Source organism: Lissotriton helveticus, chromosome 5_1 (genome assembly GCF_964261635.1).
Source record: "Lissotriton helveticus chromosome 5_1, aLisHel1.1, whole genome shotgun sequence".
In the NCBI taxonomy this organism is placed as follows: domain Eukaryota; kingdom Metazoa; phylum Chordata; class Amphibia; order Caudata; family Salamandridae; genus Lissotriton; species Lissotriton helveticus.
Window position 1 is genome coordinate 2,023,163,439 of NC_136065.1, and position 27,565 is coordinate 2,023,191,003.

At 42.3% G+C, this 27,565-nt stretch overlaps 1 protein-coding gene across 1 annotated transcript in view; it reads left to right on the forward strand.

The window, feature by feature from the left end:
* LOC144752849 (uncharacterized) overlaps window positions 1-27,565 on the forward strand; it is a 785,061-nt gene that overhangs the window by 192,435 nt on the left and 565,061 nt on the right. The gene's annotated exons all lie outside the window — the stretch shown is intronic.

Sequence of the window (27,565 nt, forward strand, 5' to 3'; positions counted from 1 at the left end):
TCTGGTTTCTCTCTTAATCTAGGAAAAGCATTTGTAAATGACAACATATCCTGTATGCTCCATGGAACATGAACATATCCTCCACCAGGTACCTCTCTCATGGGACACAATCTTTCTGCCTTTTCTGATTTTTTCAACAAAAAGGCGGACAACGCTTCCTTCGCCTGAGCTTCCTCCTCCTTTCTTGTCCACCTAGTTCTCCACTTGTCAATGTCTCCCCATTTTTGCAGTATATTCATTAACTCCTTCACCTGTAGTTTCTTACCAGACACATTCATATTCTCCAAATCCTTATCAGTAAACTCCATTCAATATGGTTTCTGTAATAATTTTGATCTCCCTATATCTATTCCCATCTCTGAAGCAATCTCTGTCAATTTCTCATGAAACAATTTTGCATTTCTTCTTCATTGTAATGATTCAATCTTTCTATTCCCACATGTCCAGCTATCATCTCTTCCAATTCCACTATCAATTGGTAAATATCGAAAATCTTTGGGGGTGTGCTTTGCTTTTCTATTCACTAGGCCCATCTCTCCAAATCTCCTGGGGTTACTGTTGCTGAGCTTCTAATTCCTGAGGTTACCACAGACTTTCTTTCTTTCGAACTACTAGGTGTAACACTTTTTGGGCTTTCATTTACAGATTCTCTTATCGGAAGGTCTAATAATGAGGTGACAGGATCGCACTCACTGGCTTCATCATCAGATAGTACTATCTCCTTTCCAGTTTACTTAAAGGAGTTGTTACAGATTGAGGTTTTGGGCAATTTATTTTATCTCCATATAATGGAATAACAGGACCTATAGCCACTGGTACAGTCAATGCTTCAGGGATTAACCCTAATTGGCCTATGGAAAAACAGGACCTATAGCCACTGGTACAGTCAATGCTTCAGGGATTAACCCTAATTGGCCTATTTTCAGTATTAATTCTTCCCTAGTTTTGCTTAAAGCTTCTCTTTTTCAGTCTTGAAGCACCCTATTAACTGATGTATCATGTACAATTTGTGGAATTAATGGTGTTCCCATTACTGGTGCACTCGGGGTGACTCTACTGGGTCCTTATTGATTAGGGCCGGACTGGCCATAGCGGGCACTGGCAATTTCCCCGGTAGGCTGCTAGGGTGGGGGCTGGTTTTGTGCCCCTGCTGGGCTGTTTTTGTTACTGAGGCTTGGCAATTTAGGCCCCTGTAACAAAATCAGCCAAAACCGGCCCTTGCAAACTGCTAGGCTGTACTTCCCCTCATCCCAGGGGGGCTGGCTGAGCAGTTTGTCAGGGCAGGTTTCTGTTCCCAGTCCGGCCCTGTTCTTGATACAATGGAGGGTTTTTAGTTAAGATGTCCTCCAAAAATTCATCGTCGGACACACCATATTCCTGTGTTTTGTTTTCTCCTTACACTTGTCCCCTGACTGTTCCCCAGCCATTAACACTGGATATAAACCTTCTGATACCATAGCTCTCCTCCATTGCTTCATCTGACTTTCATGTGACTCACGTAAATATTGAAGAAAAGGTTCCAAATATCTCCCACTCCTGTTTCTCTCTCGTTCAAATGATTCAGTCTCCCCCTATTCTAAAGCCTCATTCTGAGTTAACCTAGGTCTTGGTTCCAACTCATTCATTTTTATTCTAAAATTCTGAATAATTCTCCTAATAAATGTACCATTTTCTGGCAAATCTAGAACTCCATCACATTTTGTATATTCTTTCCAATTCACCAACCACACACAAGTATGATATCCTCTTTCCATCATCATAAAGGAAGCAGGCGTTTTGAGCTGTGCAATAGGAATTCCTTTGCTAGTCAACACAGGTTTATCTTATTTAAAGAAATTCTTAATTTTATTTATTAATAAAATCTCATTCTTTCCTCCATACATTTTGGATACACGATGTTTAAAATAATATTCCACAAACACTTGAAGTCTCCTGTCAGTGTGATTCACACCCGCAGTCAAATCAGAATCTGACCTATAATTTTCTTTTTAACCAATGCTAACAAATCTTTTATCTAATGTCCAATAAAAACTCAAGCTTTCACTGCCTAATTAGACAATACTAATGCAGCTTCTATCTAACAACTAACCAGACTCAGGCTCACATTCGTGGTCTGACCAATGCTACCGCAGCCTTTTTGTGATGTCAGTTTCACTCCTTACTACTGACCCCTCGTTTACAATCTGCTTCTGTCTTACGCCCGCTGTTTCAACCAATCCCAACGCAGCTCCGTGTGACGTCAATACAACTCCGGCAACTGACCCCCCCTTCACAAGATAATACAATAACTTATTCCTTAACTTTTCTTAAACTAAAGAATTTTTTTTGTTTTAGCAACAACATAAAAACATTTGCTACCCAGTCTCAGAATTGCTCCTTCCTTTACTGCGAGTAAAAACCTCTGTTTACCCTTCATTCAAGCTTGAGAGAACATGTTAATCCTTCAGTGTTACCCTTACTAGGTGATTTAAGACAAAAGTTTCACCAGTGAACCTTATGCTTTCACTCACACTCGACTTTTATATGAAACAGTCCCACATTTAACACTGCCAGCCCAGTGCAGCCTCTCAGTGCTATTCCAACAGACAAGTAACCTCACTGCAGTGTGGTTTCTGTCACCTCCCGCTATTCATTCCCGGGATTTTTCCGGACAACATAAAACAGGACGCTAACTTTTTTGTTAAAACTTAAATCAATAATCAAAAATCAATATTTATCACCAAACTAGTCAATATTGACCAAAGCTCTGCTACCAGAAAACTGATCCAGCATTGCACCAACAACAGATACTCCAATGACCAACCCCCTGGCCAAAAGGCTGGTAGGGGTCTCCCGGGATAGTTCAGGAGACAAAGACTTCAGGACAAAATAGATAACCTCTCTAACACCAACGATCATGTCGCACCCCTCTCTGACACTCTCTTCCACCTCGAGATTCTTCAGTGATCTTCTTCCTAAGCCTAATAATTTACGATATTAAGTGCTGCATTAGATTCTTCATCAGCATCTCTCTCTACTCCGTCAGCATCCTGAGCTCTGCAGCATTCAGCAAATCTCCTCTCTCAACTAACTAAAAACAACCTTAATTATACCTTTCCATTCCTCATGTACCACCCATTAATGTTTCAATATCATAAAAATACTAACTCTGATTGGTCTGGCAAGGGGGAAATATCATCACACCATTCTTACATTTCACTCTTTTCAGTTAGCCCTTTGTTAATAAACCCACCCACTTAATTTTTATTCATATTTTATTTTCCCACCCACATTCAGATTACATCCGTTACAAATGTTTAAATTTAATATGTGGTATTATTCATTCAGGTCTTGTACTGCTGGTTCTCAGGCTTCAGGCAGGCTGTGGCCTTGTACTCCTCTTGACCCATACGTCATTTTTACCATCTGATTTTCATTTGTCTTGCGTGAAAACCATGTGACTCGGGTCACTCTGGACATACATGAGAGGCCCAAATGAGCCCTAGTGATGAAGTCAGAAAAACAGATGTTACTTTTAAGAATAAATGGTTTCACTGTATACCACCCATCTCTACTCTAACCCCCTTTACTCATTAATACTTTCCCCGCAAGATTGTGTGTGAGCTTCACTTGATCTATCATTCCCCAGGAGATAACCTACTTTTCCGAGAACAATTGATGGAATCCATCTGTACCAGCTCATCCCACCACCCTAACCATATTTTCCTTGGTGACTTTAACCTTTACTGGAATGATGCTAATGATCCACTAGTTTGCTCCTTTAAGACTTTCCTCTCTGACCTCAACTATATACTGGCCTGCAACGGACCCACCCACTGCAAGGGCGCTACCCTTGACCTCATCATAGCTAGAGATCACATCATTCAGTTGGATGCCATAGTACCATGTGATTGGTCGGATCATCACCAAATCTCCTTTCACATTCAGGAAAAGGTATCACTTAGACAAGGTCAACCACTCAAAAACAAGCAACTGACTCGTAATCTGAGACATCAACATCCCTAACCTATCCAAATGAGCAAGAATCTTCTAGAACCTCTCACTAAAATGAATAATTTGGAAGAGCTGAGGGATCATTACTTCAGCGCCATGTCAAATATTCTGGACTCTGCAGCCCCGGAGCAACTCAAAAGGATTCCTTGCAAACAATCCAAACCTTGGTTCAATGGTGCACTTAATGACGAACATCGCAAACTGAGCCTCTCGGAGAGACGTTAGAGAGGTACCCCCTCTACCTCTAGTCTCAAACAGTTAAGGAAGATAAGGAGCTCTTATAATAAACACATTTGCAGTGCTAAATCAGATAATTTCAGATATCAGCTTGACAGTGCTAAAAAAAGGCCCAAGAAACTGTTTGATATCATCAAACAACAGGCCAATCCTTTTCCAGCATCCAAAACCGCTGGACCCAGTGAGGAGGATTTCTCTGCGCACTTTTCTGTAAAGGCTAGGAATATTGAGCGAGAGCTACAATGTGCTGCTGTTAACCTGTTGCCTATGAGCTCCTTGTGTTTTTCTGTACCTACAGCAGTGTGTGCTACGCTTTACGCCACAGAGTACACACCCAAAAACAATGCCTGCTGGAATACTTCCGACTACCGGATTTGGAGGAGATGTCTCACTCCTTGGCATCTCTTAAAGCATCCAACCATTTCATCCTTGTGCAAGAATCTTCTGTATGGAACTCCCTCCTATTATTTCTATGGCTTGAAACTGACTTCCTCATATTTGTAGGGATGCTAATAACTCACATGTTTAGGCAATCATATTGTTAGTTTACTGTGCTGTCTCTCTGCCTTGACCCAGAGCTGATGGCTTGAGGACTAAAACCAGCCCATACCCACCACCTGTGGTTAACTCTGTTACTATTATCTCTTTTTTGCTTCATTGCATGGTATTTGCTTATTTGACTCTAGCCTGTGGTATGTGATCTTAAAACACTCTGAGGCCACCTGGTAGTGGTTGGTGTACACTGGGCCTGTTGTGTCCCCTACTGCTAGGCTCCGGCCCCAAATGAACAACATTAGCTCACGCAGGCATGCAGTTTAGGATTGCTCATGAGTGGCCAGGTCCCCATTTATTTATTACCTTGGTCACACCTGGCGACACCAGTGTGTGCTGATGTACTCCGAGCTATGGATTCCCCACGGCTCTGCACAGTTATCTGCGATTTACAAAAAGCCTCTGATAATGATGATAATAATAACGACGGAAACCATGGCTACTCTGCCAAAATGTGTTATCAGTTCCCAGAAAAAATCCTCATTCTGATTTAATTTGCAATGTGTTTCTTTCCTACCTGCTTTAATCTTTGTTTGATAATCTAATGTATTAGCATTTGAGAAAAACAAAATACACAAAGACAGCAAGAGCGTGCACAATGTATCTGAGTCCATCCCCTGTAGACAACAGGGTAATAGACCTGAGTACAAGGCCCCCGAGCAGGCCACGTCGTGGTAGTAGCAAGACAGAAGAGAAGCATGCACAGCAATCAAAATAACAAATTTAGCCACTTGCCCCGAACCTTTTCAAACTTTTCAGGACATCCCCAGGCCTCAAGGAGGGGTTCTGCTTAGGCGCGCACCAGTCCACCCCTCGTCGCCACTTACTTACAGTAGGGGCAGGCCTCCGCAATGTCTCGCTTGGCCACTCCAACACAAGAAGCGTTTGTTGGCTCTAGAGCCATCTAGGCCATCAAATAATCCCAGGAGAAGACACAAGGGTAAGTGGGGGATTAGCCATCCCATGGTCTGCGTGAGCATTTTTCCTCACATGCCCAGAATGAGTCGAGAATAGGGCACTACCAGACCATGTGGTAAAAATCAGCCGGGGCATTGCCACACCGTGTACATGCTGGAGAGGAACGCAGTCGTGCGCTGCACAGACGCGCAGGTGTAAGATATGCTGTGTGGATATAGTAAAGTTGAATGAGACGCAGTTTAGAGGAGGTCGTCAGAGTTTTAGGAGCCATGAGCGCATCTCACCAGTCTGCTTTTTCTAGGAGACCCAGCAACCCCTGCCAGCAGGTGCGCAGCAAGTCTAGGGTCGCAGGGCCATTGTTCACAAGGGAGCGGTAGATCCGTGACAAACCCCTCCACCCAAGTTTCCCATTATGACCTGGGTCTCCAGCGGACTGAATTCAGTAAGTGTAGTGGCTGGTGGGATGTGCGCAGTGAGAGTGTGTATAACAACATACTACAGGGGTGACCCAATTAACCCATAGGCCTTTGGGTATGAAACAAGGTAAACAGAAAAAGTAAAGCCTACGGAATTATAATATATCTAGTTGATAATATGAATGGATACCATCAATTATCCATTCTTGGATTAGTCATTCTCAACACAATTTAATTGAAACATTTTCAGATATAGAGATTCTCCAACTCGATCGCCACAACAAAACAAGTACAAACAATTATCAAGTATATGGTTCAACTGTTTCTTTTTAATTAAACCACATTTTACCATAAATATTGGTCTCTCACATTTAACACAGCTATACAAAATTTATATATACAAACACCAAGAAATATTTCTCATTTACACATATATACAATTTTTTGGGGGAACCAAACTCAAGGTTCTTTTGCCCCACTTATTTTAATCAAGGATGTCAATGTATACTTAATCCACATAACATTCCTTCTTTTCGGATCACCAAAACAAAAACAAAACCAACACAAAAGGAGTGTTCAAGGTTTGACCATTTTTAACCTATCTCCATCTACCACTCCTTTTAAGAGTATTATTTCATCATCAAAGTCAAACAGATTTTTTTGTATTGGAGTCTTTAAATAATGTGTGTCGACGCGTTTCAGCCTCTACTTAATCCAGGCCTCATCAGGACTATGAGGGCAACTATAATTGAAACCTAAAACAACAAAACAATAAATTTATATTCCATCTATATTATCCGGGATGACATTTCACAATCCTATGCACATAAACACTGTGATTCTATTTACAACATCAAGTATCTCATTTTGAAGTGAATGGCATCATAAATATTTGTTTTGTATTTAGTGAACACCTTACTAAGTGCATAGTAATTAAAAAGCATTAAGAATAGACCCTAAGCCAAGACCACGCGCATGTTGTGAAAAAAACTCCTATGTATACGCACACTATATCATGCATTGACCACTCCCAATTATGTGGCCGTCCGTGCGAATGAAATACACACTACATACCAGGTATGAAACCTATGTAGCCAAGAATAAGAGATCAAAATTCTTTTAAGGGCAGCTTCACTTATAAAGGCTGCAAGAAAAATGCAAACACTTAATAAATCCCGAAAATTAAACACCAGTGCCAAAATTCAAGCCCTCATAAGCACCAGGCTTACCTTATTGCTGGGAACGCTTCAAAATTAAGGCAGTCGCCCCAAAGGAATTCCTACAATGGAGATACCATAGAGTCACTTTCAAATTTAACGCTCCCCTCCACAACGTAACTTCTCAATTATTAACAAGCAGAAACACGGGAGCGGAAACACAGGAGCAGAAAAGGGTCCCTTCTGTACTCGTACCTCTTAAGTGGATCCTCAGTATATCCACGACGGTTGTTGCTTCCCTGCCAGTGAGGGAGTAATCTCAAGCCTTGCCTCTCGATCAAAGTATCGCCTGCATTGTCTCCATGTAAACAGCAACGACGGACTACCCGTAAAAACTCAAGCCTCGCGTTTCAATTTAAACAGAGCCCGCATTGCTTCCGTGTTAATAAGCAACGATGGACTACCCAGCCACCATATACTGGAATCTCGCGATAGTATCATCAATCGAGCAAAAAGCAAGACTACGTACTAGTTTTCGGGCCATATTCAGGACACATTTTAAATCTTACCAAATCTCAGAAAAAATGAAAATATAAGCTTTAAAACAAATCTTTAGCTTAAAAATATTGTAGGAAATAGGTATTTCCACTTATAGCCAAAACCACCTTATAACCCCGTGTGATGCCACCACCTCTCACAGTCTAGTCATACAAAACATCTTGGCCCCGATGTAGGGTCCGTTACAAGAAATTTTAATTACCATTAGTAACACCTCAACACATATATAAATATGTATATATTGCAGCCATGAATGTTAATAACAGAAGTCCTTCTATGAGTTATTGTAATAGTGACCAAATTTCATCTCTGTCATTAAGACCTGTTCTAGCAGTCTGATACTTTTCAATTAATCTGGCCTCCAATCTATTCAGTTTGTTTCTGTCTCAGTTCTGTTTGTATTCTTAACAGTACATAGTACTGACCATTCCATGTCTGTTTCAGAGTGGTTGTTTCTTTGATAGTGCAATACCAACGGAGCCCCGGGAGTATTGCACCTCACTCTGGATTTATGCTGCAATATTTGTTTTTTGACGGCTCGTACTGTCTGCCCTATTTAAAACTTATCACATGGGCATTTTATACAGTATACAGTGAATTTGGTGTTGCAGTTAGAGAAAGATCTTTGGTGATGGATCTTACCATTGATCTCAATTTCCTTAGAATTTTTTGTTGAATCGCACGCCAAACAGTTATGACATCTATAATGTCCAATCACTGGCGGCAGTTTTAACAGATTGCGGGTATCTCTCAGAGGCAGCAACATTGGTGGGGCGGATTTCACCAATTGGTTCCGAATGTTTTTACCCTTTTTAAAAGCAAATAACGGTTTAGGTATGCCCAAGTTTTCAATTAGTTTCCAATTGTTTAGGATCAGTTTTTTTATTGGCTCTTGGGTCATATGTTAATACACATGTAAGAGGTGTCGTTTTTTCCTGTATTTTGGGTACCAACAATGTCTCACATGGAGTACACCAAGCCCTTTTTAGCGACACCTTCACTAATCTTTTAGGATATCCTCTTAATATCAATTTGTCTTTTAATTTTTCAGCGTTGAGGCAATAGTCCTCTTTGGAACTACAGTTCCTCCTCACTCGGAGGAACTGACCATAGGGAAGGTTTTCTTTTAAAGACCGAGGATGGCTGCTGGTAAAGTGTAATAATGTATTTTTGTCAGTCGGTTTGGTATATAAACTAACAGCTAACTGTCCCTCATCATGTTGGACATAAACATCTAGAAAGTTGATTTTTCTTTATCACTGGACACAGTGAAGTTGAATTCTTGGGTACGTGAATTTAACCAATTGTGAAATTCGGATAATTGGGTTTGATCCCCCTTCCAAATTAAAAAGATATCATCTATATAGCGACACCAAAACTCCACATGATGTATAAAAGGGTTGGTGTCGCTATATATCCACTTGTTTTCAAGTTGGGACATAACCAAATTGGCTATCTCAGGCGAGAAACAACATCCCATAGCCACTCCTGAGATTAGTAAATACACATTTTCTTTGAAACTAAAGAAATTGTTTTTTAAACACAATCTGGCCAGACTAGTTATGAATTCAGTAGGCACTTGATGTGGGCGTTCTCTCAAATCCAAAACCACCTTCATAACCTCCAGGGCTTCATCCTGTGGAATGTTTGTAAAAAGTGATTCGATATCAAAGGTGGCAAGAAGTTGTTCATAGGGATTAAAATTCGAACCCCCCACCTTCGATATCAAATCCATAGTGTCTCTGACATAGGCTGGAATGTTCCTAACCAAAGGAAGTAAAAATACATCTACGTACTTAGCCAAAGGCTCCAACAATGACCCACATGCTGCCACAATAGGTCTCCCGGGAGGGTCGGTCAATGATTTATGCACTGTAGGCAATATATAAATGTAAGGAGTCTTATTATTAGATTCATTATTAAGAAACTCAAATTCATTTTTATATAGCCAACCCCCTGCCACACCTTCTTGGGTAATTTCCAGAATCTGCTTTCTAAGTCTAGGGGATGGATTAATCTCCAACGGTCTGTAGTGTAATTGATTGGATAATTGATTTAAAACTTCTTGATCGTATTTTGAAGTTTCCCATAAGACAATTCCCCACCTTTGTCTGCCAGTTTCACAGTCACTTTCGGTTTGGAAGAAAGATTTTTTAATGCTATTAACTCTGATTTACTACAGTTGTTATTGTAGTAAACTTTTTTGGTCTGTAAATCATCTAGTTCTCGTAGGGAAACATCCTTTACCACGCGTATTTTACTCCGCAAGGCTTTAACAACGCGTCCATTACAACGCAAGTCGTAACCACGACTTGCGCTGGAGGGCGCTAGATGATTAGGAATAGTATATTTACTATTCCAACACCTTCTCTAGTGTCCACGGGGACTGGTGTTAGAATAGAAAAATGATACTATTCTCAATCCGTGCCCCCAACGCAAGTCGTGGTAACGACTTGTGTTGTAATGGACGCGTTGTTAAAGCCTTGCGGAGTAAAATACGCATGGTAAAGGATGTTTCCCTACGAGAACTAGATGATTTACAGACCAAAAAAGTTTACTACAATAACAACGCGTCGTACCGTCATACATCTGTTCTCGTAATACCTGATTTTCAAAGATTATGATCTCTGGTGGAAGTAGAACACTGTCAGGTAAGAATTTGAATTTGTTTTTTAACCCACTGATGTTCTTTTGTTCAATAGTTTCACGTTCTAGAAAGTAGGCTTTAAGTCTAACTTTTCTGAGGAATCCTAATACCTCTGTCTTGGTATTAAAGGATTTTGTAATTTAGATGGAACAAATGTAAGTCCCTTGGCTAAAATAGCCAATTCATCACTCGTAGGAGTATAATTAGACAAATAATAGATAGGGATCAGTTCTCTTTCACATTGGTTTATCGTCTGTACGTCTTCTTCCGTGTGCGGAAGGTGGCAGTCTCCGGGTTTGGATATTGTTCTGTTGGTTGGTATGTTCCTTGTTGAGGGTCCTGTCCCCCTTGTTGGTTCTACCCCCTCCATCTCGACCCACCTCCCCAGGGTCTGAAACTCCCTCTGCCTAAAAAATGGGGTCTGGATCTAGAAAATTGGGGATAGGGATAGTATCCACTATTTGACCCTTGGTCTGAATCCGAGGAGGCATCAGAAAAAGTAATACATTTATTTCGGGATCTTACTCTGTATTGTAGGTTTAATGAGCTGGGGTTGTTATTGATATTAAAGTCTTCTTTTAAAAAAGGATAGACTTCTTCTGGTTTCAAGTTTTTTATATCTTTCCCAACTTTGGTGATTTTTAAATTAGTGTTGTGAACAGTGAAGTCGGAGATAGTTTTTTCAACTGCTTCCAACAATTTTTTACAGTCCTTGATAGTAGGATCCCCTACAATTTCTTGTTCCAAAGCTTCTATTTCCTTGAGTTCTTCTTCATATAATCTAAATGCCGTCTCAACAGAGAGGGCCATCCAATCTACAGAGCATTTAGTCCCCACTCCTCCAAATCTCTTAAGATAAGTTTTGTCAGTTGCAAAAATAACCGGAATATTTTTTACCTGCAAACCTACAGGAATAGTATTATTTTTTAGATGTTCCGATAATACTTGTGCATGTAAATGTGTCCTGATATTCTTTTTCTTCAATTGTTTTAGTCTTTCTATCTTATCAACATTAGCTATCTGAGAAACTGTTTTATCCCAGCTTAACAAAGATGGAGTTTTAGATACCAAGGCACTGATTTCATCTTCACTATAACTAACCACAATCGTTTCTAACATTTCTTAAGTATTATTTTGTACAACCAGATCTAAGTGCATAGGTTGATGTATCCCAGTACATCATACATGAAAGACAAATTACAAATTAGCTACCAGGGGAACTCTAAATTGATCACAATCTTTCTTTAGTGAAACTAATCCTTTCGTGAATCTAATAATCAAACAATCCCTCACACTTAAAAAAGTGTAATAAACATGAACATACTACAGGGGTGACCCAATTAACCCATAGGCCTTTGGGTATGAAACAAGGTAAACAAAAAAAGTAAAGCCTACGGAATTATAATATATCTAGTTGATTATAAGAATGGATACCATCAATTATCCATTCTTGGATTAGTCATTCTCAACACAATTTAATTAAAACATTTTCAGATATAGATATTCTCCAACTCGATCGCCACAACAAAACAAGTACAAAAAATTATCAAGTATATGGTTCAACTGTTTCTGTTTAATTAAACCACATTTTACCATAAATATTGGTCTCCCACATTTAACACAACTATACAAAATTCATATATACACACACCAAGAAATATTTCTCATTTACACATATATACATTTTTTTTTTTTAACCAAACTCAAGGTTCTTTTTCCCCACTTATTTTATACAAGGATGTCAATGTATACTTAATCCACATAACATTCCTTCTTTTCGGATCACCAAAACAAAAACAAAACCAACACAAAAGGAGTGTTCAAGGTTTAACCATTTTTAACCTATCTCCATCTACCACTCCTTTTAAGATTATTATTTCATCATCAAAGTCATACAGATTTTTTTGTATTGGAGTCTTCAAATAATGTGTGTCGACGCGTTTCAGCCTATACTTAATCCAGGCCTCATCAGGACTATGAGGGCAACTATAATTGAAACCTAAAACAACAAAACAACGAAATTTATATTCCATCTATATTATCCGGTATGACATTTCACAATCCTTTGCACAAAAACACTGTGATTCTATTTACAACATCAATTATCTCATCTTGAAGTGAATGGCATCATAAATATTTGTTTTGTATTTAGTGAACACCTTACTAAGTGCATAGTAATAGTAATTGTACATAGGATTGTGAAATGTCATCCCGGATAATATAGATGGAATATAAATGTAGTTGTTTTATTGTTTTAGGTTTCAATTATAGTTTTATATAGCACTGGGGGAAGGCGGCCGGGCACACAATGAAATTGAAATTGAAATTGAAATTGAAATTGAAATTAAAATACTTATAAAGCGCACGTTCACCATGCGGTTTCTTTCCGCTTCTCCTTGAGCCAAGTCAAGGCTGCCTGCGGAGTGTCAAAGAAGATTGCTTTGCCTTGGAAAACAACACAGAGATGGGCCGGAAAGAGAAGGCCATATCGTAGTCCCAAGTTGCAGAGTTTTTGTTTAACCTCTGTGTATGTGCATCGCTGGGTCTGCACCTCCCACGTGTATTGTTCTGGTATTTCCAGGGGCAATGGGACCACGCGTCCCAAAGGATTGCATCCCTGTCCCGGAAGTTGAGGATCTGAATGATGAGGGGGCGAGATGGCACCCCGGGAGAAGGCTGGGGCGCGAGGGAGCCATAAATTGCAAACCACACAGAGAGAGCATCTTTGGGTATCCATGACTTTACCCAGGTCTCCACGAAGGTGTCCCCCCTTCCCTGCTCGACTCCCTCAGGGAGCCCTATAAGGCGCAGATTATTATGCCAGTAGCGGTCGTCCGCATCCTCAGCCCGTCGATGTAATTCTGAGGTTTGAGTTTGTAGGTGGGCCACTTGGGTTTTCAGCTGACCCAGCTCGTCCTCAGCCACAGAGAGGGCGAGTTCAAGAGCTAGGTGTCCCAGTCGGTGGGCAGTTCCAGGCCAATGAATTCTGGTAGGGGGAGTCACCCAACACCCAAGGCATCAGTGCTCAGGCCCGGGCGTTGAATCCACCCAGGCACTAGTCCTTAGTACCAGGGGATTCGCCAGGACAATGTGGGGATCCAATGACCTTCCGCTGACTGAAACGGCAGCCAAATCAGGGGGAGAACGTCGCCCCTCAATCCCGAAGCAGGCCCTGCCAGGCCAAGAGGAGACAAGATGGAAGGGGGGGGGGAAAGGGAGCCCTCCCTCGCCGCTCAGTGATTGCGGCCAACTCCGCCCACCGCCGGGTTCGCCCACAACTGTTGCACAACAGTTTCCGCAAGCCAGGGGCAGGTGGACTCTGGCGGTTGGTCAGCGGGGTCAGGCCGGGCCTCGCAGAAGGAGCATTAGGGCATCGAAGTCACGTAGGAGTGGGGGGGCCGGTGCCAGGAATTCCCCGTCGCTCAGAGGGTGCAACAGATAACACCGGGCAAGTACCAACCCGCAGGGCACCCCGGGGCCAGCTGTCTGGCCGGTGAATCTGCGTCCTCACTGGAGGCCCAAGTCCCCAACGCAGTGTCTGTAGGTATAGAGCCAGAGTGGGGTGCAGGGTTGGGGGCCAGAGAGTGGAGGCCAAGCTCCCATGAGTCATTAAGTAGAGTGGGGGACAAGGACGCACAGGTCGCGGAGTCTCAGTAAAGGCCAGGCATGGAGAGGTAATCTATAGCCTCTAACCCCCGTCCAGGCCGATCTCCGTGGCTAAACACCACATCCGGAGGCGAGATGGTCCCAGCAGACATACTTGACCCATGGATGCTAGTAGGTTGGGGAGCGTCCCCGCAGCCTTGTAGTGCCGGCAGCCGGGCCTCAGAGAAACCATCAGGCCTAGGGGCCCTAATGGGCATCGCAGAATCAGGCTGTGCAGCGGAGCAGCCACGGAGAACCAAGAAGCTCGACCTTTGCCAGGCAGCGGCAGCGGCAGCTTGAGCCGCAGTGAAGAGCAGGGCCAGCCGGGGAAGCAGTCTCTACAATTAGGCCTCAGGGAGCAGACACAACAGTCCGGGGTGTCAGGAGCACCTGGGACCCCTGGCGGCAGCCAAATGAAATTCAGGGCACAGGCAGTGGACCGCTCACAGAAGGGGGCTCAGGCAGCCGGACACCGCCACCCGATCTGGTGGCCGATACATCTCCCGGGCAGTCGCATCCCCTAACACACCCCCTCGGTGCCGCAAGGAGGGCCAGGGGCAACAGCAAGCCCAGTCAGTAGAGGAAAGGGCCGGCCCAGTGGTGAACCAGGAGTCTGTCTCACCGGCAGCGGGGAATCCGCGAGTCATTTCAGGCCACCCGCCAGACCATGTACCGGGACAGAGAAGGGCCTCAGGGGGCTGCCGCCTCCATCTTGTGGGGAAGGCGTGTTTGCAGCCGAGGCAGGAAATTCAACTCCACAGGCAGGCAAGGGGCAGCTAGCACCTCGTCTGGCAGCATGGGGATGGACGAAGGCTTCAGCAGCTATCGTGAGGGTATGTAATGGGCTGATGGCAGTGGATTGTGGCGCGGATGACTGTGGGGTCCAGAGCACTCTTAGACTGCGACCGCCATCTTGACGCACCAAGCCACGCCCTCACCTGTTTCAATCTTTATAAAAAACCATTACTAAATTGAACACAATTATTTATCTTTGATGTGCTGTAATTTAAAAGTTGTGCTGTTTTGTTGTTGTGAGCAAACTTCAAAATTATCCAAAGTTTTTTCTCAAAAACCCTTAGTTCAATGGTAGTTTTGTGTTTATTGCATTAGTATATGATAGTAAGTGAATGTATATATTGAAAGGGTGCTTTTGCAGCAGTTCAGTGGTGTACAAGGCTAATTTATTAGTGGACCACTTTCGCCGCAGTGCTACGTGCCTGGTAACAGAGATCTGGACTCAGGATGTTGCTTTATATGTACTTATTAACTATCTATAAAAGGTCCCCTTAAGCTGGATCAGCTGACAGCGGTTAAGCCATTCCAACTGTCTCCCTGCCTCCCCACATTCAAAAACATCGCAAACCAAGATTCCATCACTATGGAGTTGCAACTATCTATAAAGGGAGACATAATGGTTCTCAGCCATATATCACACATCTTATTATTATACATACATGACAAACACCTCCCTTTTTAATTAAACAATATAAGATAGTTAAAATTAGCAACAAGTAAGATAAAAAAAACAATTAACAGCATGAGATGCAAATACATATACAGCAAAATAATTCACATCAACAGTAAATTATTTCTACAGTTCATCTTATAGAATTGTCTAGATATCTAGAAGGTTTGATCTCCCCATAAGATCTCTCACTAGAGTAACCCCTATCTTTAAGTTCTCTACCACCTGTAATCCTTTCATGGCTCATTTTCCCTTTGTACAGCACAACTTTGTTTAAATTGCATATCCGATGATCCTTTCTCTTAATTGCATTAGTGAAGATCCTTATGACCTTTATGGCCCATTGATTATTTATCATTACCAAATCACTAACAGTCACTCCTTCACTGACTTCCTTTTATCATAGTTGTGCTTCCGTGCTCGTTCTATCTTCTCAACTACCACTCATCACTCTGGTCAACAATAAATGACTTACCTTCCAAATCATTGACCACTCTGGTATCATAATGTACACTGGCCGGTACCTCAGAATGACTCAAAAGGTGTTATACCTGTTAGTGTGTCTGCTATGACATCTATGCTTCGACACCTTTAAATACTTCTTCTTTCCACACTAAACCATTTGTCTTTGACCATATACATGATTTATTTCAGTACTCAGATAAAATGCTGTTTCATTCTATTAATTTCTGGTTGGTAAAGCATACATTTATTATGTCTTATATCACACTCTTCCAAAAATGTCTCTATCCTTTTAGATACGGTATGCCTTTCTCTGTCAGTAGTACACTAGATATACCTTACCTTCCAACACTTCTTTTGGAAACCTCACCACATACTTAGTTTCAATCCGTAATGTGAAGACTAATTCAATCCATCTCGAGAACATGTCCATTAAAACTATTATATATGTTTCATATCCTTCACCATGAACTGGACCAAGAATATGTAATGCGACCTCTTCCCATGGACTTATTAGAGGTTCTCTAATTGCCATGAGCTGTACTCTAGATCTCATGGATTCCACCCTTATATTGCTTCATGGAGTACAATGCATGCATGCCCTTATCTTTCTTTTTTATCTGTAGATCAATACCTGACCACCAATACGTCATTCTCAAACTCTCCTTAGTTTTAGACATGCCTTGATTACCAGCCCAGGGCAGTGATAATAATTCTTCCCTTGTAGCAAAAAGAGGAACAAGTCTGGTTCCTCTAGTAGTCTGGTTTCTCTAAATGACAGTCCTTGCCTTTCTGATAAATCATCCTTTACTCCCCAAAACATGTTCCTTACTTCACTCCATCCAGTTTTAAATAATTGCAAAACCTCCTGTAAAGCCTTGTCAGATTCTTCTGAAACAATGGCTGTACCATCTTCATGGAACATTCCCTGGTCAAACTCATAATTATTTCAAAATCCTTATCATGAGCTTTATCGTTAGAAGGCATTACCCTAGATAATGTGTCTGATAAGCTGTTATTAACCCCAGGAATGCATTTTATCTCATCATATTCCTGAAAGAGTGACCACCCTTTTGGTAATATTACTTGAAATTGCATCAATTCCTATTTAAAAAAAATGTTTCCCACAATGGTTTGTGCTCTGTTCTAATTTCTAATTACCTGCCCCATAAAAATTATATACTTTTTCAGACAGCCCAGAACAATGCAAGTGTTCTTTTTCTATGACTGAATATTGTAGTTTGGAACCTTTTAAACTTCTAGACAAAAATACAATTGGCACTTTCTCAACCTTATTTACCTTGTAAGACTGTTCCTAATCATTTCAGACTTGCATCTGTTGTAATAATAAACTTTTCATTAGGGTTAAAGTTCTGTAGTTTAGGTGCTAGACTCATTATTTCCATCATTTTGTTGAACTCTTCTTCACAGGCAGAATCCCAAACAAATTCTGTGCCTTTCTTCAGGAATATTCTCATTGTTAAATACGATTCGGCAAATCCTTTCACAAATTTACTGTAGTATTCTGCCATAAATAATAACTTCTTTTTTATATGGTGATTTCAAATTGCGTATAGAATTAATCAGATCCTCTTTGGGGGTTATACCTTCACCTGAAATGGTGTGGCCAAAGTAGTTAATAGATTCCTTCCTGAATTTTCATTTTTCCAACCTTACAGTGAGATTGGAGAGTTTAGGTTATTCTAACACCTCTTTCACCCTGAGATCATATTCTTGTATATCTTTTCCAAAACTAGAATATCATCTTAATATATCCTTACTCATTTTAAGTCCCTGTGTACCTTATCCACCAAATGGTAATCTTGCATATCTGAAAGTTCCAAATAAATTGATGAATGCTGTAAGGTTATGTGACCCTTCCTCAAGTGTAATATGGTGGTATGGTCTTGGTGGAAAATTCTTACTCACCATTAGGAAATGTGAGCATGTCTGTCATGTAAGGCAGAGCACATCTATCCATGACCACATATTTATTAAGCTCTCTGAGCTCTACACAGAAAAGTAAACTTCCATTTCCTTTTCTATCCATTACTACAGATGTTAACCACTCTATTACTTGAACTTCTTCAATGACTCCATCATTCTCACATTTTTCTAGTTCTAACCTAATTTTTCCCACAAACTGGTCGGGCATTGTCAACCAAACATGTTCTCTGCATAAAGTTCTTCATGCAGCCCTTTGTGATCTTCAATTTCTGTAATTTTTCTCTTACATTTTTACATAGAGCAGAAAAATGTCCTTTTTTAACTAAAATGGTATGTTACTGTTAGAAATGGGGGTCTCTGGGTGGCAATGGTTTGCACCTTTGTTTAAATTGGGACCCTTCCTTCTAGTCGGGATCAGAGGGATACACTACTGAAATAACCCCTTCTCACCCACTTGGTAGCTCGGCATGAGCAGTCAGGCTTATCTCAGAGGCAGTGTGTGAAGCACTGGCACAAAACATACAGTAATAGAATGAAAATACTACAAAAGGACACTACACCAGTTTTATAAAAATAACCAATATTTATCTCTGTGAACAAGACCAAAATGATGAAAGACAAACAGTAATCTAAAATATACACTTCGTAAGATTAACTTTAAAATGCAGTTCCTTAAAGCTAGTAGCTCCATCCTTCGCTACTACGGTGCTGAAAACAACAGAATCCAAGAGTTTTGGCTGACTGCATCGGTGTAGACCAGTGTTAGTTTTGTAACAGCCATTGTGGTTACGATGTAAAACGTAGTGGCACTGCGTGCAGTGCCCTCAAGCTGCGGTACAGAAAGATGCTTTGTGACGGTCATCCAGCAGCGTCAGTGAGACCAGGGCTGAGGTGCGAAGTGGTGGTGACAAGTCGCAGTGCAAGCGGCGGTGCCGATTGATGGGATCTGGTGTCGGTCAGCCCAGACGGCAGTGTGGGACAGACGGTGTGTTGTATGATTAATGAGCGGTGTCCCCATTCCAGCGTTCTAGCTGTCAGGCGGCTACCTACGACGTCTACTTAAGATGCTCTCATTTGCAGGCTGGTCCTGTACATGGTAAAACTGAATCGCTCAGGCGAAGGTCTTCAGAGAAGTATCGAGTTTAGAGGCTTAATAGCGCTTTGTTCAGCTCGCTTTTCGAGGCATTTAATTTTTTAGTATAAATTTTAATTGGTGGGATATTATTTCTCACTGCACACTTTTTACTCTGTATGCCCGCTTACCTGCACTCTAAATTGTTTCCTCACCGCTGTTTAGCGGGTCTCTTGCCACAGTCACGACTATTACCGCCATCTTGGGGATAGTTGGGACGTTTTCTTTGGGCGCCATCTTGGGGCAGCGTTCTAGCTATCAGGCGGCTACCTACGACGTCTACTTAAACCTGCCACATGCTAGCGCGCAGCGTATGGGCGCAGCGGGTGCGCCGTGGGCGAGCCGGAGGCGAGCCCATCTACGCCCATCCACGACCAACCGGGACCAGGGGCCACAACTCCTGGTCAATCCATCAGGTACTGTAGAACCGCTTTACTACAGCTTAACCAGGTTGATGTACAGCTTACCCAGGAATGCATAACTCTGTTACGACAGGAAGGGCTGTACAAATCCCTGCTGCCATAGGAGGGGAGGAAAAACTGGATGGCTGATACTACTTTGAAGTATGGTTTGTTAAATACTCGTTCCTTGCAGAGGCACAATCTAGAAATATTTTCGTTATTACAAGACGGTGGGGTTGATATCCTTGGGGTCACGTAAACGTGGCTTGAGGATTCTTCTATCCCAGATCTGGTGGCCTCTCTCCCCCCGAAGTTTAAGGCTATCTGGCTTAAACGGACGGGTACCAAGAGAGGAGGGGGGGTTGCGTTCTTTTATAACAGTCGCTGGAGGACAGAAAGAGTATGCACGGAAAATTGTGGGGGAGCAGAGGTTCTGGGAGTGAAATTTGAGATGGGCACTACTTGTTGGGTCATATTACTGCTGTACCGTCCTCCCTTGGCTAAACCAACTTTTCTAGATCTCTTTGTGGAGATCGTTCATGACCTCAGATCCCGTTATGAGAACCTGATGGTAATGGGAGATTTTAACTTTCATTGGGAGCTCTCCCCAAAGGAAGGGCAAGCTTTTCACCTAGAAGAGGCCTTAATAAGGGTCATACCTTAGATTTGGTATGGACTACAGACTCTATCTCAGGCCATGTTATCACAGCACCGTGTGCTTGGTCTGACCATTATTTAATTACGGGCCAGAGGAAGATCCACAGGGGTGGAAACAGTCAGAGAACGGTGTGGAAAACGGTAAGGAGATGGAATTACATAAATAAGGAAGAGCTGGTTGGCCATTTATTAAATTCCACCGATTTAAATATAGCTAATGAGAATATCGAGGCTGGCAGTCAAAAGCTATTTGATAAACTGAAGAAAGCCATTGATGCTGTTGCTCTGGCAAAAAAGGTGAAATGGGTGGATAGAGGGATGGGGGCACCCTGGTTCGATGATACTCTAAGAACTAAGAAACAGGCTCTCCGGAAGGTGGAGAGAGCCTGGAGGAAGGATTATAACACTAATGCCCAGAACCTATATGTGCAGGAGCTTGCACATTATAAAAAGGCTATCCTGGCTCGCAAAGCAGAGTTTTTTGAGACCAGAATTGCGACAGCTCGGGTCCCGCAGAAAGAAATCTTCAAAGTACTTAAGGAACTGAGAAATATCAAGGATCAGAAACCGGAGTTCTCTCAGGAAGACTGTCAGAACTTCCAGGATTTCTTTATAAGTAAAATTGAAGATCTTCAGGGTGAAATATCTCGGACTCCAATTTTTGACTGTCCATTACATACTATGCCAGACACCCCTGACGTACACCACTCCCTTAACACATTAGCCTTGATTACTAAGCAGATGTTTGCTAGTTTGATGGAGAGAGTGAATTCAGGCTCTCAGGTGGACCCTTGCCCTCCTAGTGTTTTTAAGCTCGCTATATCGGGGTTTGAAGAGGATGTTCTTACCCTCTTAAATAGGTCTTTGGAAATGGGACAGGTTCCAACTTCCTTCAAAGAAGCTCGGCTGATTCCGCTTCTTAAGAAACCTGGGGCCGATGCTAAAAACTTAAAGAACTATAGGCCCATCTCCCAATTACCCTTTCTAGCTAAAGTGATTGAGCAGCATGTTCTGACACATCTTTCGAAACATCTGGAGATCAACGACCTGTTGGAGCGAAATCAAGCTGGCTTTCGAAAACATCATAGTACGGAGCTGGTGATGGTATCCATTTTGGATGAATTAAGATGCAGAGCTGACAAGACTATTACCGGGGCCTTGGTGCTCTTAGATCTCTCCGCCGCGTTTGATACGGTGTGTCATAATCTACTGTTGAAACGTCTGGGAGATCTGGGCATCGGGGGACCGCGCTAGGCTGGCTAACTTCATTCCTGCAGGGAAGATCGCAGAGGGTCCAGTTGTTAGACCTGGTATCCACATCAGCAGCCATAACCTGTGGAGTTCCGCAGGGCTCGGCCCTTTCACCGCTCCTTTTTAATATATACTTACAGCCACTGATTTCTGCTCTTAATCATATGGAGTGTCAGATTTACAACTATGCTGACGACACACAGATTATCATACAAATTGAGGATTCATCTGGAGCCCAAGCTAGGCTGCATAACATCTTAAAATTCACGAGTAACTGGATGTCCACCAACTCCTTGAAGATCAATCCAGTGAAGACCGAAGTGTTGCCCATTACCATCTCGGGCAACCCCTGGAACGATCGCTTCTGGCCTAAGGAGTTGGGTAGGACCCTGGCACCAGCTAGGGTGGTGAAAAGCTTGGGCATCCATATTGATGGTAATCTATCTATGAAAAATCAAGTGTCGTCTGTGGTGGGCACATGCGTTTATTTATTTATTTTTATTTTGAGAGTTTTATATAGCGCGAACAAGATCTTTGCAGATAACAGAGCGGCCTCCTTAGGCAACTGCGTAAAATTTCTCAAATGCTGTCCTTTTCTACTTTAAGGACTGTGGTGTCCGCAATGATCTTAGGACGTTTGGACTATGGGAATGCCCTCTATGTTGGACTCCCCCAGCAACAACTCTCAAGACTGCAAATAGTGATGAACGATGCAGCTAGACTGATTTTTGGAAAATCTAGAAGTACGCATGCCTCTCCTCTTCTATGCCAATTACATTGGCTGCCCATTAGGCAGAGGATTTTATTCAAAGGTCTGTGCATCGCGCATAAGGCTGTCTATGGCAATGCTCCTAGTTACATTAAAGCTAGGCTGGTGCAGTACATTCCTAGAAGGACCCTGCGCTCGTCTGAGGACACTCTTCAGGTCAGCCCTCGCTACCGCATGGCTACCTTTGGTGGACGTGCTTTTTCGACTACCCTACCGGCAGCTTGGAATAAACTACCACTCTGCCTATGGAAGGAACCGAATCTACTGCCTTTTAGGTGAATGTTAAAAACGGTACTCTTCCGAGAAGCGTGGGGTTTGATATAATTTGGTTGCCTGTTCTCTGTAATGATCAGTCTATTCAAGTACAAGCGCTTAGAGACCAACCGGTGATAATGCGCTATATAAATTGAATAAATAAATAAATAAATTCTACAGTGTATTCACGGGTGTTGCGGTCGTCAGTGAGACCACGGTCGCAACGTGAGGCGAGGATCTGGGGAGTGCAGTGCCCACAGGTCACGGTGCAAGCAGGAGTGTCGGTGACTTTGTCAGCTGTTTTCCCCCTCTTTAGCAACTGAAACCATGGTTCCAGAGGCTGTACCCAGCGGTAAGTGAAGTCTTTGCTGTCCCTGAGACTTTGTGAACAGAAGGCGCGCTTTATTTCAAGCCCTTCAAGATACTCAGCAACAAGTGAAGAAAGTTCAGTCCAGTCCTTTCACTGCCTAAGGCAGAAGAAGCAATTGAAGGCCAACCCTGCAAAGCAACAACACAGCAAAGGGGCAGTACTCCTACCAGCAGTTCTTCTAGCTCTTCTTCTTGGCAGGTTCCTTGATCCAAGCAAGTTCTAAAGTTCTCGGTCTGGGCCCCAATATTTACACTCAGTTCAACCCAGATCTGTGACTGGGGGTGAGTGTCTGAAAAGTTTCAGCGCTCCGCCCAACATATCCGTGTGTTTGCTTTGTTCACCCCAAGTTAGCAGGGTATGCCCAGACGTGCGTCCCATTCTCAATTTGCCACTGGATACAAGCTAGCCTGGCTGATGAGGGGTGTTACCACAAATGTGGTCCCAGGATGCTTGTTTCCAGTTCAGGGAAGACCTGGCTTGGCAGTTTGGGCTGGACTGTTCTCACGAGGCACAGGGTCAAGACTGATTTGCATAAGGCTGGGTCTGAACTGGACATAGAACATGGAAAAAGGGTGGGGGGAATTGGAGAAAGAGCAAAACAAGGCATGTTAGAGGATTCAATTAGGAAATACAACTGACATTATAAGAGTATAAGAAATGGTAACCTCCTGTATTATGGGAATGGGTAAAACAAATATATGCTCAATTAATGTGGGGGCTTAAATGATAGGATGAAACATATAAGGGTAGTCGAGGCTTTAAAAGCAAAAGGGGCTGACATAATCTGTCAACAAGAAACACATATCCCGTCGGGGAAGCGGGACACTATGAGGATTAAAGGCTATACCCTGGCAGCATGCTCTACACAAACCTCGACCTTAAGTGGAGTAGCTATTCACATACGAAACAGCATTAGCTCTGTAAATGAGTCTTGGCGGGGCAGATGGACGATTGTGTCGTTGCCAGTGGGGTTGACAGTTTCTACCATTTGTGGGTCAAACCAGCATGACCCAAAGATATTTAATGACTCAGAAGTTGAGTAGGCATCCTGACCAGACACACTAATAATCTGTGGGGATCTGCATATAAATCTGGATGTGAGATGGGACCAAATATATAAATATAAAGGAAGGAAGCAGCAAGTGTATAAGGCCTTGTCTATGTTAAAATGTAGCCACAATTTAGATGCAAAGGCCGCCAAGTGCCCCTCCGAATTTGGGTATACATATTTCTCATGTCCTCATAAAAAGTATGCAAAAACAATTGATGGACAATGTCATTCATTCAACCCAGTACAGTAATTTGGGCCTAAGTCCATTGTTTTTTACATTACTATGCCATTCCAGTTTGGACCCCGCCATATGCAAATCAGTCTTGACCCTGCACCTAATGGGAACACTCCAGCCCGAATGGCCAGGCCAGTTCCTCCCTGGACTGGAAACAAGCATCATAGGACCAGATCCGGAAGTCGCAATTGTACAAATACAAAGCTTGGCCAGGGAGTATGGCACAAAATCAGGCTATTTATTGAATGAGGGGAAAACACAGATCGGTTGCCATTCTAATACCCCTTGTGAGGATCCTCGAAGGCAGGATGCAGCGGTTTATCGTGGGATCAGGGTCAGTAGTGGGGTTAGTCCATCTGGTCAATACATTTGAACCCCAAGGTAAATAAGATTAGTACGGACTTAAGGTACATTGTCATGCTCCATCTTTCAATAAGTGGAAGATGTAATATACTCAAAATGGTAGTCTTTCCCAAGAAATTATACCTGTTTAGATCTATTTCCCTTGAGATTGAAGGTCATTAAAAAAAACGGTATTACATCTTTATTAATTCCATCTGGCGATACAAGAACATCCGTCGATCTCTTAAATCATTAACTCTGCTGCAAAAACTCTATGCGCCTTTTCTACAACAGATTGCGGTGTTGTTTACATCAGAAAATGCTACCATGAGTATCAGGGATCAGGAGCTTGGCATGGATATCCCCACTATATATGTGTTGGCTATAGGTAGATTGGCACGTGGTATGTTTCCCTGACAAGTAGAGGTCAGCTACTACAAGAAGACATGGTTCAAGGTGGTGCTAGTGACCTGGAAACATTGTAGTAAAGTGGCTAAACCTATCATAGATATACACCTTTGTTGCGATCCCCCTAGTTTCCCATTACAATTTATGATACATTGGCAGGTAATGGGATCAAAAAGGCATAACCAGGGTAGGAGACTTATACTCATTCAACTAAACCCGCTCATTTATAGATCTCAAACAGAGTTAAGGAGTAATTGCAGGGTCTCATTTAAGTACATGCAGATTACTAGCTTTTCAACTCCATTAGGGACTGAAAAACTCTCCTTACATAGAATCCCACTATTGGAAGCCATTGCCTATTCCCAGTCTAAGGTTAAACACATATACAAAATCTTAGTGGACATAGTTCCTGAGGACCTAAAAAAGGTAGAAACCAACTGGGCTAGGAAACTGGGGGATCCTGAAGTGGATTTATACCAGTTGATCGTATTAGGTAGGGAAAGCTCAGCATTATCAAACCAATTTCAACATCTATTTTACTCCGGCTAAGCTTTTTTGCTGGGGTAAATGAGAGGATGATACGGGCCCTAGGTGTGCTCAAGGGCCTACCAATTTGATATACATGTTTTTTACCTGTGGGAGACTGTCACTTTTAAAAGAAGGGATTGAGGAGTTTTTGTATGACACATTGGGTGGAAGGGTTCACATAACTCCAGGATTTATGTTCTGGGCTACGATAATAAGGAACAACTCGATGTATCACAGACTAACTTCATGTTTACTGTGGTGGCCGTAGCCTGGTTGCTTATTACTACACGGTGGGAGGATGTCGATCCTCACAATTATCAGGCCTGGCTGGGCCCCTTACAGGACATAGACAATCTCGAAAGAACCCTGTATATTTGTAAGGGTTGGCGCCAAAGCAGGAGAGGCCGCAAAATGTGGGCGCCAATAAGTAAGTGGCTCACAAGGTATAGGGGTGGGAGGGATTGGCTAGCTTTGGATGGATGAGAGAAGGAGGGCTGGGTTTGTTGGAATGTAAGGTGTCTCAGGAATCATGCTGTAGAAGAAGCTGATAATTCCCGATCTCCTTTTACCTGTTTTTTACTTCACGTTTCATCGTATTGAATTTTATTCACTTTTCTACCCATTCGTTTTATACGAGATTTATATCAGATGTATGACATTTTCACAATATTAATTGCCAAATTTTAATATTTGCACTTATGGATGCTTTTACTCTCTCAGAATAAAAAAGCATTTAAAATAAAAAAGGATTGTTGACCCCAAGGGGGAGAGACAGGAGCTGCATATCTCATTAAGGAGAGGGACGAGGGACCAAAATATGTTCTAGGTTTTTGGAGGCAGGAGCCTGTTCATTCAATCATAGGGCTTACTACATGGATGCTGGCCTTTCAAAGAGGCTCGACCAGGGGGTTCTGCACCAATATGCGGAGTGGACTCACCTTAGCAGGAGAGCAAGTGGATTGAGGCTTCCAGGCCTCCCCATTGATCCAGCAACCAAGGTCATTGGGCACCGACAAAAGTCTCAGAACCAGGGAGCACCTGCCCCCAGGTAGGTGACCAATCAGGTGGTGGGGAGGAGAGAGCTGTTGGCTCCATGACAGCTGATTTTAATTTATCTTGCAGACTTTAAAGTACCAACAAGACTAAACAACACAGAGATAAAATGTGTTATCATATAATAATTATTTTCCTCTATAACAGAAAACAATAAAAACATGTCAGCTACTACGGTGTGCCTCCATGATACCATTGCACCTTCAGTAAGTGAAGACAATAACATATGTTCGTCAAAACACTGTTATAGAAATTCTACTCAGGCTCCACTTTAATTTTCCTTTTTAACTTAGCATCTTTTTAAGATGGTGGTTTGAACAAGTTTTTCACTAACACAAGAATAGGGCATGCACACATTAATTTTTGATAGACATTGTTGTTCTGTAGTCTGCATTATTCCAGGGACACACACAGTAGAACAAGATGTCCTAGCTTCATTCTGTGTTCGTAGGAGACAACTCTATTTCTCCAGATTATGTAAACATGTATTTCTGCATCTCTAGCAGAATGATATAAGGCTGGCATCTTATTCTTTAAGCGATGTCTGTTTAGAAGTCGGTGAGACGTATGTCACAACAGAGTTATCATCAATGTTGCAGAGAGCTGTATATGAGATACAGCCCTGCGATCCCCCACATTCGTTCTAAGAAGGAAGATAGCTGCGCAAGATGTGTGCAGGCTTACACACTCAGACGGAGTGCGTTCGATGATACACTGAGGCTGGCTTTCTGAGACATTACTCCAAGGTATGGGGTAGATCATTCCAATTGTGTCTGGAAAAAGGGTACTACCATAGGACCCTCGCTAGTGTAAGATTACTAGTAAATGTTAGGAATAAAATGAAGAACAATTAACATGGTTGAATTGTTTGTGTTTTTCACCATTCTAATGGTTATAACACTGATGTACCTTATAAGTCTAATTATCACAGTTCATGTTTTACTTACAAGGATTAGATCTTTTCAAAAAATATTTGCAAATGTAATAATGGCTCTTCTCTTTCCGAACTTTAGGCATGCAAAAGTGACAAATAAAAGGGTTTGTCACCTTTGGGCTGTGAGCAACTTCTATTAACCCCTTTGCTGCGGCGGCAATTCCGCCGCAGCGCTAGGGGGG